The sequence below is a fragment of the Tupaia chinensis genome, unplaced genomic scaffold, assembly GCF_000334495.1.
Source record: "Tupaia chinensis unplaced genomic scaffold, TupChi_1.0 Scaffold000270_1, whole genome shotgun sequence".
In the NCBI taxonomy this organism is placed as follows: domain Eukaryota; kingdom Metazoa; phylum Chordata; class Mammalia; order Scandentia; family Tupaiidae; genus Tupaia; species Tupaia belangeri.
The window spans coordinates 3,889,286-3,900,397 of NW_006159750.1; the positions used below are offsets into that span (position 1 = coordinate 3,889,286).

Here is an 11,112-nt window from a genome sequence, read left to right on the forward strand (position 1 = left end):
AAAAACCCGTCTTAAAAAAAAAAAAAAAGTTACATGGCTCATGACCATACTCAGCCCAGGCTACCCATTAAGTACCATAGACAAATGCCTACAGCCAATGAGCTATTCAGGGGCCTACAAAAATACTGAAGACCAAAACAAACAAACAAACAAACAAAACCACTAAAAATTTAGTATCTCAATATTAGATACACTTTCAAACTTAAGTTAAATGTTATCTTTAAATGTCACAAAAGTCATAAATATAATGACAATTACTCAATTCAACATTCGCTAAGGTTTAGTTACATTTGAAAACAATTTCTAAATTACACTCTTCTTCCTCTAGAAAAAACCCATATATGCCCAATCGTTGTAACAATTTACAGCCAATTATAAATGAAATGTGCTACCTAGAGTCAAATAATTCCAAAAGCGGGACCAGCAGTTAGCATAATGTCTATGTCACTGGACTCCCACGTAGTCAACCACGGTTCGTGTCCCAGACCCGGTGGCTTAAAACTCACACTGGGCGCGTGTGCGTGCGTGCCCAGGATCCCAAGAGGAGAATGGAGGAGAAGGGATCGCGGCATGGCCATTCCCCCTGGGGGGGTGATTTCTCGCTTTCTGTCTCTCTCTGTCTGTCTGGTGAGCGCACGTACCCTATAGTGAAAACCTCTCCCAAAAAAAATAAATAAAAATTAAAAAATAATAATAATTCCAAAAGCAAAATTACATGTATATTCAAGCACTTGTTTACAACAAAATTGTACCCATGAAGCATGGGCAGAGGTTGAAGTATTTCGTATGAGGGGGTTGAGACTCCAGATGCAAAAGGGCCTTGCTGTTAAAATCTACCCTGGGTTATTATTAACACATTTAACAACTTCCAGCATCTAGTTACTGGAGCTAAGAAACAAAAGAAAGCAAAAAGAACCTGGGAAAAGCAAAATACATGTCAAAAAGGCCATGCACTGTGCTATTTGAGTCAATAACTGCATTTGTTGAAACCTTTCCTGAAGGAAGAAAGAGCAAATACAAAGATACCCAAAGCTTATACAAAAGATGTCCAGCAAAGCACTGATGTAACAGCAAAGACTTGGAAATAACCTCGATTATCTAGCACTAGATGCTTGTCTAATAAAACTACACTCACTAAAGAGTCATTCAAAAGGATGTTGATCAAAAGAAGTAATATGGGGGCCAGCAAGTGGAGTGGTGGTTGAGGTGCTAGACTCCCACATGGCCGACCACAGTTTGAGTCCCCAACCTGGCAGCTTGCTTTCTCACTTCCCCTTTCTCTCTCTCTCTCTCTCTCTCTCTCTCTGATCAAATTTTCTAAAATAAATAAAAATAACACATGGAATTACATTAAATGATTCTTTTTTTAAAAAGTAATGTGAGTGGTTTACCAAAAAATATGAACATATTCCCTTCTTAACAAAAACAACTTAAATATCTAGGTATAAAGAGTTTGAAAAGATCTGCATTACATTAAATCAAGTGATAAAAGCAAATTATTAAATAACTATACCTACGGTCCTGGTTAAGTATAGTGTTATAAGTAGCGTGTATGTGTGCCTGCAGGTGTATGGGTTGAGGAAGGAATTGGCACACTTTGTCGTGGTAGATATTACCTGTGGATAGCAGACTTACCAACATAATCTCTACCGTTTCCATTTCTTCCACAGTGGCTAGAAGCCTGAAAACTACCTTTCTTCGCTTCCTTGTGAGCAGATTTTGGTTTATGCTCTGTTGACAAGAGGCACAGTCGGGAAGGCTAGAGTATGGGCAAAAGGAAGCCGTACTCTCCCTGCAGCATCACCGGTAGAAGTGGGGCTGTTGTTAAACTGATGTTGGTGTGATTTGGGGGCAAAGCTCCTGTCCATCAACCGGTTTGGGGCTACGGGTGACTCTTATCCTAAGTGGTGGCTTCCTCTGATTCTAGCACTTTTTGATTTCCTCCAAGTGGTATCAGTTATTTCCAATGTTCTCTTCCTATATAATTCCTTACGTCAACCCTTTTCCTGCTACTACACTTCCAGTGGTTTCTCTTCCTGTTTTAAGAAGGACACAATGATCTCTCCCGTAGGTGAGGCTGCAAATTACCTTTTCCTTCTTGTTTGTAATTTCTAACGTTTTAAAGCAAACATGTGCTGCATTTGTAACATGGAAAGTGTTTAGGGAGTTTTGTTGTTGTTATGAGGATATTTTAGCTCATTGCTTATTTCCTCTTCAGGTCTTTTGTAAACACTAAACCATGCATATTTTCCTACCATGATTTTAACAATCTTAGTTACCTCTTTTCCATGTTAAACAAGAAAGGACACTAAGAAAATATAACAGGAGTGACATGTGATAGCTGACACAAAAGGAGTAATAAAGAAGCATTTAAAAACAAATTTTTGTAAATAATTGCCCTCTTCCAGTCCCATCCCCCACCCCAAAATATACAGCATTTTGGCAATATTTAGTGTAGGGAGAAACTTCCCTACATACCTCGACAAAATTACAAGTACTCATCTACGTAAGTACAACTAATAGTCATATAAATTATCTCAGTAATTTTTTTTTTGCGGGGGAGAGGTTTTTGTTATAGGGCACATGCACTCGCTGGAAATACAGAGAGAGACAGAGAGACAGAAAGCGAGAAATCACCCCCCCAGGGGGGATGGCCATGCCACAGTCCCTTCTCCTCCGTTCTCTTCTCGGGATCTTGGGCACGCATGCACACGCACCCAGTGTGAGTTTAAGCCACTGGGCCCGGACTCAAACTGCAGTCTACTACATGGGAGTTCAGTGACATAGCCATTACGCTAACTGCTGGTCCCTATCTCAGTAATTTTTAAAGTTTAAATCATATACTTTACCTCTTGTTAAATCAGGGAAAGGCTTTCACAGACTAATATTCCTAATAGCTAAAGGAAAAAAAAAATCTGCTATCTAAATAACTATGTTTTTGAGTAATGGATAGGCTGTATTTTATTTTCAGTAGCTTTTTACCAAGTAAATCCTTAAAGTTTTTGCTTTCAGTAGTTATGCTATCCTGTTCATTTCCATTTCCAATATTCAGCAAAAGAAGCTTGTACAAGGACATTTAACATAGACAATGACCCTCCAAATGGTTAAAAATGAATAACTGAGAATTGTCTTACTCAAGACCTTTCAGTTACTCGGGACAACTATCACATAAATAGAAAACTGTTATGAGAGTATTTATGTCAATAGATTTATAAAAACTCTTGGTTAATAACTATACCAAAGATTTTAAATGAAATAAAAATTAAACAAAGATGGTAAGAATAAAAAAAGATTATCACAGGTTTTTTTCAGAATTCAATAATTCTACTATCAAAGATAAATCACATAACCTGTTGGATCCATTTTAATCTAATTGGTACAAATTATTGACAAACTCCATAACCATAAAATACAGCAAAGCATAGAACTCATTTAAAAATGTACTTAAGAGGCCAACAGGTTGCATGGTGATTAAGGTGCTGGACTCCCACATGGTCAACCAAGGTTCAAGTCTTGGATCTGGTGGCTTGCTTTCCCACTTTCCCTTTTTCCCTGTCTCTCTCTAAGCAAATTTTAAAATAACAATAATAAATAAAATTAAATAAATAATTATTTTTTAAAAGATTTTTAAAATGGATTAGAACATGAAGAATTTCCTAAAAGGTCACAATGTAAGCTCATTTTTTCTTACTGCTTTAAATAATAATACTACCAGACTATTCAATTAAAGAACACCAGTCACCTCACAGAACTCTTCCAGGTAGTCTACAAAAATCCCCTTAAAAGTCATAATGCATTGGCTATACCTGCTGCTTTGTCATGATTTTTTTCCCCCTAAAGTATTCACTGGTTACTACAGGCATGATAATTGTAGGTCACAGTAACGGTGTTACAAGGAAACATCCACCTTGATTCAATGTATGTGTTATTTTTAATCACAATAAATTTGAAAAAGTGAAATTTCATATTTTCATCTTAAGGTTGAAAACTTCAAAATGTCAGCTTTCATTTTTTTTTTTGTTTTTTGTTTGCTTGTTGTTTGTTTTGGTTTTATTGTAGGAAGAAAGGGAGGTTTTTTGCAGGGTCTCACCATGTCATGATCCTCCTGCCCCAGCCTACAAGTCAGTGAGGACCACAAGTTCACACAACCATGCCCAGCCTGTTTGGGTTGGGTCACAAATCAAACCCAGGCCTCAGTCACTATGCAGTGGCTCCCAACCCCTTACACCACCATGGCTGGGCCCAAAATTCCAGTTTTTAAAAGGTATAAGTCATATGAAATTTACTCGAGCAGACTATTCAAACTATTCAGCACTACCAGACAAATAAAACATTACTCAGTTACTTACTATCCTAAAAATAAAGCAGGTCCTCTTCTCCTCCCAATTTCTACCACACAGCAGTAGCACATAAAAATACAAGTTAATATTATCAGTTAAGGTTAGAAGGTTTTAGCAGTTTTCACTTTATAAAAGGAAAATGAGCAAAGACAATAAAAGTTGGAAACTACCAAGAAACACCAATGTAATATGAAAGTTACCCATAATCCTAACATTTACATATATATCTGTGTATTATACTCTCTAGTTTGTGTTTTCTCTTTCTTGTGTGCTATGCATAAAACATAAGCTTAACAGAAGTAGATTGCAAACAAAGAAATAATGAGATCGACATGGGAAACATTTGTGATGGTGGTGGGTCACCTGGGAAGAAATGTCTAAGGGGATACAGCACAGTGCCCCACGTGAACCATAACCGCGGGCATACAAATCCTAAATGCACTGTAGAGATGACCTACTCTGAAGACTGTTTAAATCATTTTTAAATCCTCCATATGGTTAAGATAAACAAGTAAAATGCAAATCAAGTCATTTAAATGCACTTTGGTTTCTTCCTGACAAGGGTATTTTAAAGAGAAATGTTCAGTTGGAACAATAGGCCACCAGCGTGATCACGACTGTAGAAAGAAAAGTGACATTACCATCGGCCCCATGAGAATGAACTGTCAACAGATTGGCCAAGTGAAAATGAAAACAGATTTTGTTCTAAATAATCAACCAACCAGGTTATATAAAAGAGGATATAAAAGAAAACCTGGCATCATCCTGAGTTTACAAACTCTCTGACCCACAAATTTAATACTGGGCAGCTGCCTCAGACTCTTCTGCCCTTCCGTTGTATTTTTAGAAGCAAACTGACTGCAAACAGCGCTGGTGTATGTAGATGAAAGTGTAGTGAATGTTGCTAAAAGATCAGAAGCGCCACGATACAGTAATGAGACAGCCTAGCTGGGGCTAAACCACTTGCAAGTTTGAAAGAAGGTAAATATTAGGGACCAGCAGATAGCATAATGGCTATGTCGCTGGACTCCCATATAGTCGACCGTGGTTCATGTCCCGGACCCGGTGGCTTAAAACTCACATTGGGCACATGTGAGTGCGTGCCCAAGATCCTGAGAGGGGAATGGAGGAGAAGGGTGTGGTCATCCCCCCTGGGGGAGGATGGTTTCTCGCTTTCTGTCTCTCTGTCTCTCTCTGTCTGTCTGGCGAGTACATGCGCCCTATGGCAAAAACCTCTCCAAAAAAAAAAAGAAGGTAAATATCGAGTATTTTGTTTCTTCATTTTCCTTATTTTCCTCTGAAAAACAAAGGCTTTGTGAAATCTGACGAATATATAGAATATACCTAAAACTATCATTTTCTGAAAAGAAGGTATTTCATAAAAATTTTTCACACAGAATTAACAAGTCTGCCTTTAAGACAAACTAATGGGTTGGCTGGTTGCCTGGTGTTAAGGTGACTGAATCCCACATGGCTGACTGCAAGCCTCGAGTCCCAGGCCTAGTGACTTGAAAACCATGCTGGGCACATGTGTGTTCATGCCCAAAATCCTGAGAGGAGAATGGAGGAGATAGGATGATGGCATGACCATCTCCCTAAGGGTGCTTTCTCATCTCCTCCCACTCCCATCTCTCTCCAATGAATCCACAAAAAACCCTCACGCAATTAAAAAAAAAAAAAAAAACACTAATATTTCCAAGAGAGAATTCATCAACTGAAAGTATGCTAAATAATACTAACACTCTTCTGTTTTGTAATTTTTGGTAAGCAATCTGAGAAAAACTCAGGTTTTAAGAATACACAAGGAATACCACCAAGAGCAGGTAGTGGTTAATACTTAATATTGGTAACACTGAATTTTCCTCCCACAACCCTATACTACAAACTTTAAGAGTTTACTCCCTGATATTTGAAGAGGTCTTAGAAAATAAAATTCCAAGGATACTAAAAGGAGGTGTCATAGTGGACAAAACTTGAGGACTCGGGCTCCCTGGAAAAGGTATATGCAGAAGAACCTCCAATCCATCCTTCTTGAGGTCCAGTTTCTCCATCTCCACTCTTCTTGCCCTTCTCTGATCTCTCTCTTCCCTAGTATTAAGTTTGTTCCCCCACAAAGTATTCACTAGTTACTCCAGGCATGAACAAGATATGTCCTAAATTGATATCGAAAGGTCCCTCCGAGAGTACCACGTATACTCCAAGTAACTGCAAGCCTGGTTTACCCTTACAACCTAGCCTCTCTAGCAAACTCCTCTGTGAAAAGAAAGTCTCAACTACTGGTTTTTGGCTGAACTAAAAAGTTTCAGCCATGCTCTATCTGCAGCCACATTTTTCACAGCACCAAAACCACTTAGGGACAGTGCAGTGGCACACTGGTAACATGACACTTTGCCTTGCTGAGGCCATAAGGGAAGGTCCCACCCTGCATCCCACCGTTTCCCTGTGTACACAGGTGTGCAGGCATGCCTATGATCCAGACTGGCTCCAAGACAGGGTGGGATCCTGATGTGAGGACTCTATAGGGAATGCCCTTCTTTCTCTCCCGCATGCGTGCGCGTGCTCGCTAGCGCTCACTCGCGCTCGCTCGCTCGCTCTCTCTCTCTCTCTCCCTCTCTCTCTCCCTCTCTCCCTCCCTCCCTTCCTCCCTCTCATGGAAGAAATAAATAAACCTAAAAAAGGAATAAAAGCAAAACCACTGGTACAGTAGCAGTATACTTATGAGCAGGTAAGTCAACGTGCATTTTCTTGCTTTCCAAGGTTGAAGTGAGGACAGCAATCTCATGTTATACTACCTCTAAGTTAGCCTATTGTCAGGACTTTCCATGTCCGTTTTTTAAAACTATAAAGAGATTATATCTCATCCAGAACACACACACAAGACTGTCTTGTCTTCGTGGAGACCATACTGTCTAGAGCAATCCATATCTATTTTTAGTGTTTTAAATGTTTAATATTTAAAATGGTTTTGGCATCTGATTGTACAAACCAAAAGAAAAGGAAATGTTTAAATGAATTTCACAAGGTAATGTTCCCCAGAGAAATGTGAGATGGCTACTGGTATTAAATGATGATAGGGAAGACAGAGTCAGTTTAAGTGTAACCTGCCCAGTCTGATGGTCCTCTGGCATTTCAATGTGCCCAGGAGGTATACAAGACCAAGAGTACAAAATTAAAATTACATCCTAGTGCTAATGACTTATAGCAACAGCAGAAGCTTCAAGTGTTCAAATGCATGATCAGATAACTAGAGAAATATTTTCCTATCCGGCAGCAAGAACTGAATTTATGAGGCAAACGGAAGGAAATGCATTTGACCTTAAAAGTATTCATTAATTTCTAAGAATAGATCACAAAGATGATCAGGGGCTTTTTTTTTTCCCTTTTATCAATCATGAAATATGTAAGTATACAAAAAGATCTGTTTTCCTGAAATAATGAATTGACTTCTCTAACCCAGCACTGTCAACACAGCTTCTCACGAGCCTAGTTGTAGGAACCCACAAACTTGATAGAGAGTTAAGGAAGTACTTGTAAAATTTTAACTGTCACATCTACTTTTAATTTTTAAGACCAGATTGTTTTTACATAATAACCATGAATATCTAGTTGTTCGTACACATACACTCAGAGGGATGACAGAATAGGCTCGTGGGAAGCCAGCACCAGGTCCCAGCCCAGTCGTGTGATTTACAGCAAACATTGGAGCCAGTGCCATCGTCCCTCAGAGAGAATTAAATGGTCCTGTCCCAGGAGGATTCAGGGAGCTAATACGTGTGAAAGCACCCCGTAACCTGCCATGCACAGCACAAGTGGGAAGTGTCCCTGTTCTAACAGAGAAGACTCTGTCTCCTCCAGCTGCCTTGAGCCAGGAGGCCATAATGTTTGGAAAGCACCGTGGCTGTCAGATATAATTAGGAAGAACAAACTCTCTACTTAAAGTTACTTCAACTAACATTTGAGTGCTTACCTACCTGGCACAGTGCAACATGTGTGGGACATAGAAAATGAAAACAGGACCTGCTGCTTTTGCCTCAGAAGTAAAAAGTGGGGCCAGCAGATGGCGAAGTGATTAAGGTGCTGGACTCCCACATGGCCGACCACAGTTCGAGTCCCAGACCCAGTGGCTTAAAACTCTCTCAGGCACATGTGTGTGCTTGCCCAAAATCCTGGGAGAAGAATGGAAGAGAAGAGATTGCAGCATGGCCATCCATCCCAGGGGGAGTGATTTCTTGCGTTCCATCTCTGTCTCTCTGGTAAATGCTCACACCCTACGTAAAAAGTCTCGCTAGGAAAACAAAACCAGCCCATGTGACATAGCAGCAAGGCATAGAGACCAGCACAGGACTAATGGGCTAAATGTGTTCAACTTACTTTGAAAATAAAATGGAAGGAAATGGTTTTACTTTTAATTGACAAATGTTCATGGAAAGCATTGCAGAGAAATCGAGCTGAGTGAAGGTGTAAAGGTCGGAATGTGTACCTATTGCTCTCCTTTATGGTTGTCTTTACTGTGTGGTAAAAGGAGAGAGAACTTGTTCAGAGTACAGGGAGCTCAAATACAAGAAAAGATTTTAAAACTAAATAAATCCAATAGGCTTAAAACATAGACTAGATAGTTCCAAAAGTTACAAACAAAATCACCACAGAAAACGTTGAAAAGTGTATGAGAGAATCTCAAAAAAGAAGAGGCTGAGGCTGACTGAAAAGGTTAAAGAAGATGCAAACCTTCATCAGTAGTAGGTTCATTTCCAAATCTTCATTTCATTCCCCATTTCCTAATTCCATTTTACAAATAAGGAAATTAGGAATCGAGAAAGTAAGGAGTCTGCCAGGGGTCGAGCTGTGGCCTCATAGCTCACTGATTTGAACCACTGTGCAGTTCAATTATGAAGAGGAACCAGAGAGCTTAAAAATTACTAGATGGTGGGACCAGCAGTTACTGTAATGGTTATGTCACTGGACTCCCACGTAGTCAACCGCAGTTCGTGTCCCGGACCCGGTGGCTTAAAACTCACGCCGGGCGCATGTGCATGCATGCCCAAGATCCGGAGAGGAGAATGGAGGAGAAGGGATTGTGGCATGGCCATCCCCCCTGGGGGGTGATTTCTCGCTTTCTGTCTCTCTTTCTCTCTGTCTGTCTGATGAGTGCCCACGCCCTATAGCAAAAACCTCTAAAAAAAAAAATTACTAGATGGTTTTAAAAAAAAGTGACTAAGCATCAACAGAAAGAGAGAATGCAAGGAAAGACATTGAATTTCTGACATGCCACATTTGGGGCTTACAGAGCCAAGGAGAACTGACTGTCCAGAAGACAGCCAGGAATGAAAATGTTCAAGATCAAGGATGGAATATGGATTAGGGATGAAATGTATGGGTCCAGGAATTAAGTGAGGAAAAGGTAACAGTGGAATGGAACAGCATTTTATGATTTATAAACCAATATTTTTGTGAACATCTTTCCTAGGCCAAGCACAAGGCTAACTTGAGGTAGGTAGGGAAGAAAATTAAGACCAAAGTTTCTGCTTTAGGAAGTTACAGACTAGCTAAAAGGAAAGGAATTAATAGGGTATATAGTGTGCAAAGCTCCTGTGGGGAACACATATTCAGGGATGAGAGAGACAGTGCACGAGGAAGATGGTGTCATGTTGGAACAGGGAAATATTGGAGTAAGAAGAAAACCCCAAACGGAAATGGAAGTCACAGTGCAGGTTAAAATGATTTTATTAACAGCAGACCTAGGAAAGCAAGCCATTTACAGAAGGCATACCAGAGAGAAAGCTCAGAAGGTCTCTCTACAAATCTGAGCTGACATAGACAAATCTTTTAGCTCTCTGTGAGCATGTAATGTTTCAAAAATGCAAACCTAGGTTGTTACAAACTAAGTCAGGATAAATGAAGAGAGAGAAACTGAGGGAAAAACAATTTAAGATGCAATAAATATTTTGGCATTTCCTATCTCAAAAGAAGTTTCTCAATTAAAGTAATTATTTCAATAGAAAAAAATAAACCAGCCCATGAAAATGAACCATAAAATAAAAAGTATTTTAAGGCATATTTTAAATGTATTTCCACAGTTTCATACATCAAATAAAAAATATATATCAAAAATATACTTTAAAGTATCTGTATCTATTAATGAACTGGACACAGTTTAACACTCAAGTTCTTCTCCCTATAGGCTATAGTTTTCATTCATAAAAGTAACAGATCATTAGTCATTGGTTATAAATTTATATTTAAGAAGATAGAAATAAATCACTGACTTGAGATTATTTCATAGTTATCCTATCTACCTTTAGATGACAACATATTAAAGTTTTATTGAACAGTATTGTTAAGAAGTACTGATTTACTATAACTACTGTTTGAACTGAATTCACAATGGAACACTACTACCTATCAATCTAAGCATGTGATTACATTTATAGAGGAACATAAAATGTATTGAATCTGGACTATGTTATAATGTAGCTCCAATTAGACTAATTTAATGAAACCTCCATGTAGCAAATAAGTTTTGAGAAATTAACTTTTAGCCTATTCTTAAATATAAATTGGGAAGTTGTCTGCAATCCTGGGTGAAGTAGCCATTTGGAGGTACAAAAAGCCTAAGAATTTCTTTTCCAACAGCATTGCATTAAAGACAAGACATTGACCCAGCCAGTAGAGCAGGTGGCGTGGTGCACTCTGAAATTCTGGAGCCACACAGAAGACTGTGGTTTGGGTCCCAGGTCAATGGGAAACATGCCAGACATACTGTAGGAAACTGTAC

At 39.0% G+C, this 11,112-nt stretch overlaps 1 protein-coding gene and 1 pseudogene across 1 annotated transcript in view; both read right to left on the reverse strand.

Moving 5' to 3' along the window:
- The window catches only part of LOC106734963 (60S ribosomal protein L19-like), an 18,690-nt pseudogene extending 16,188 nt beyond the window's left edge, over positions 1-2,502 (reverse strand).
- The window catches only part of VAV3 (vav guanine nucleotide exchange factor 3), a gene marked incomplete at its 5' end in the record, with an annotated part of 378,218 nt that overhangs the window by 326,147 nt on the left and 40,959 nt on the right, over positions 1-11,112 (reverse strand). The gene's annotated exons all lie outside the window — the stretch shown is intronic.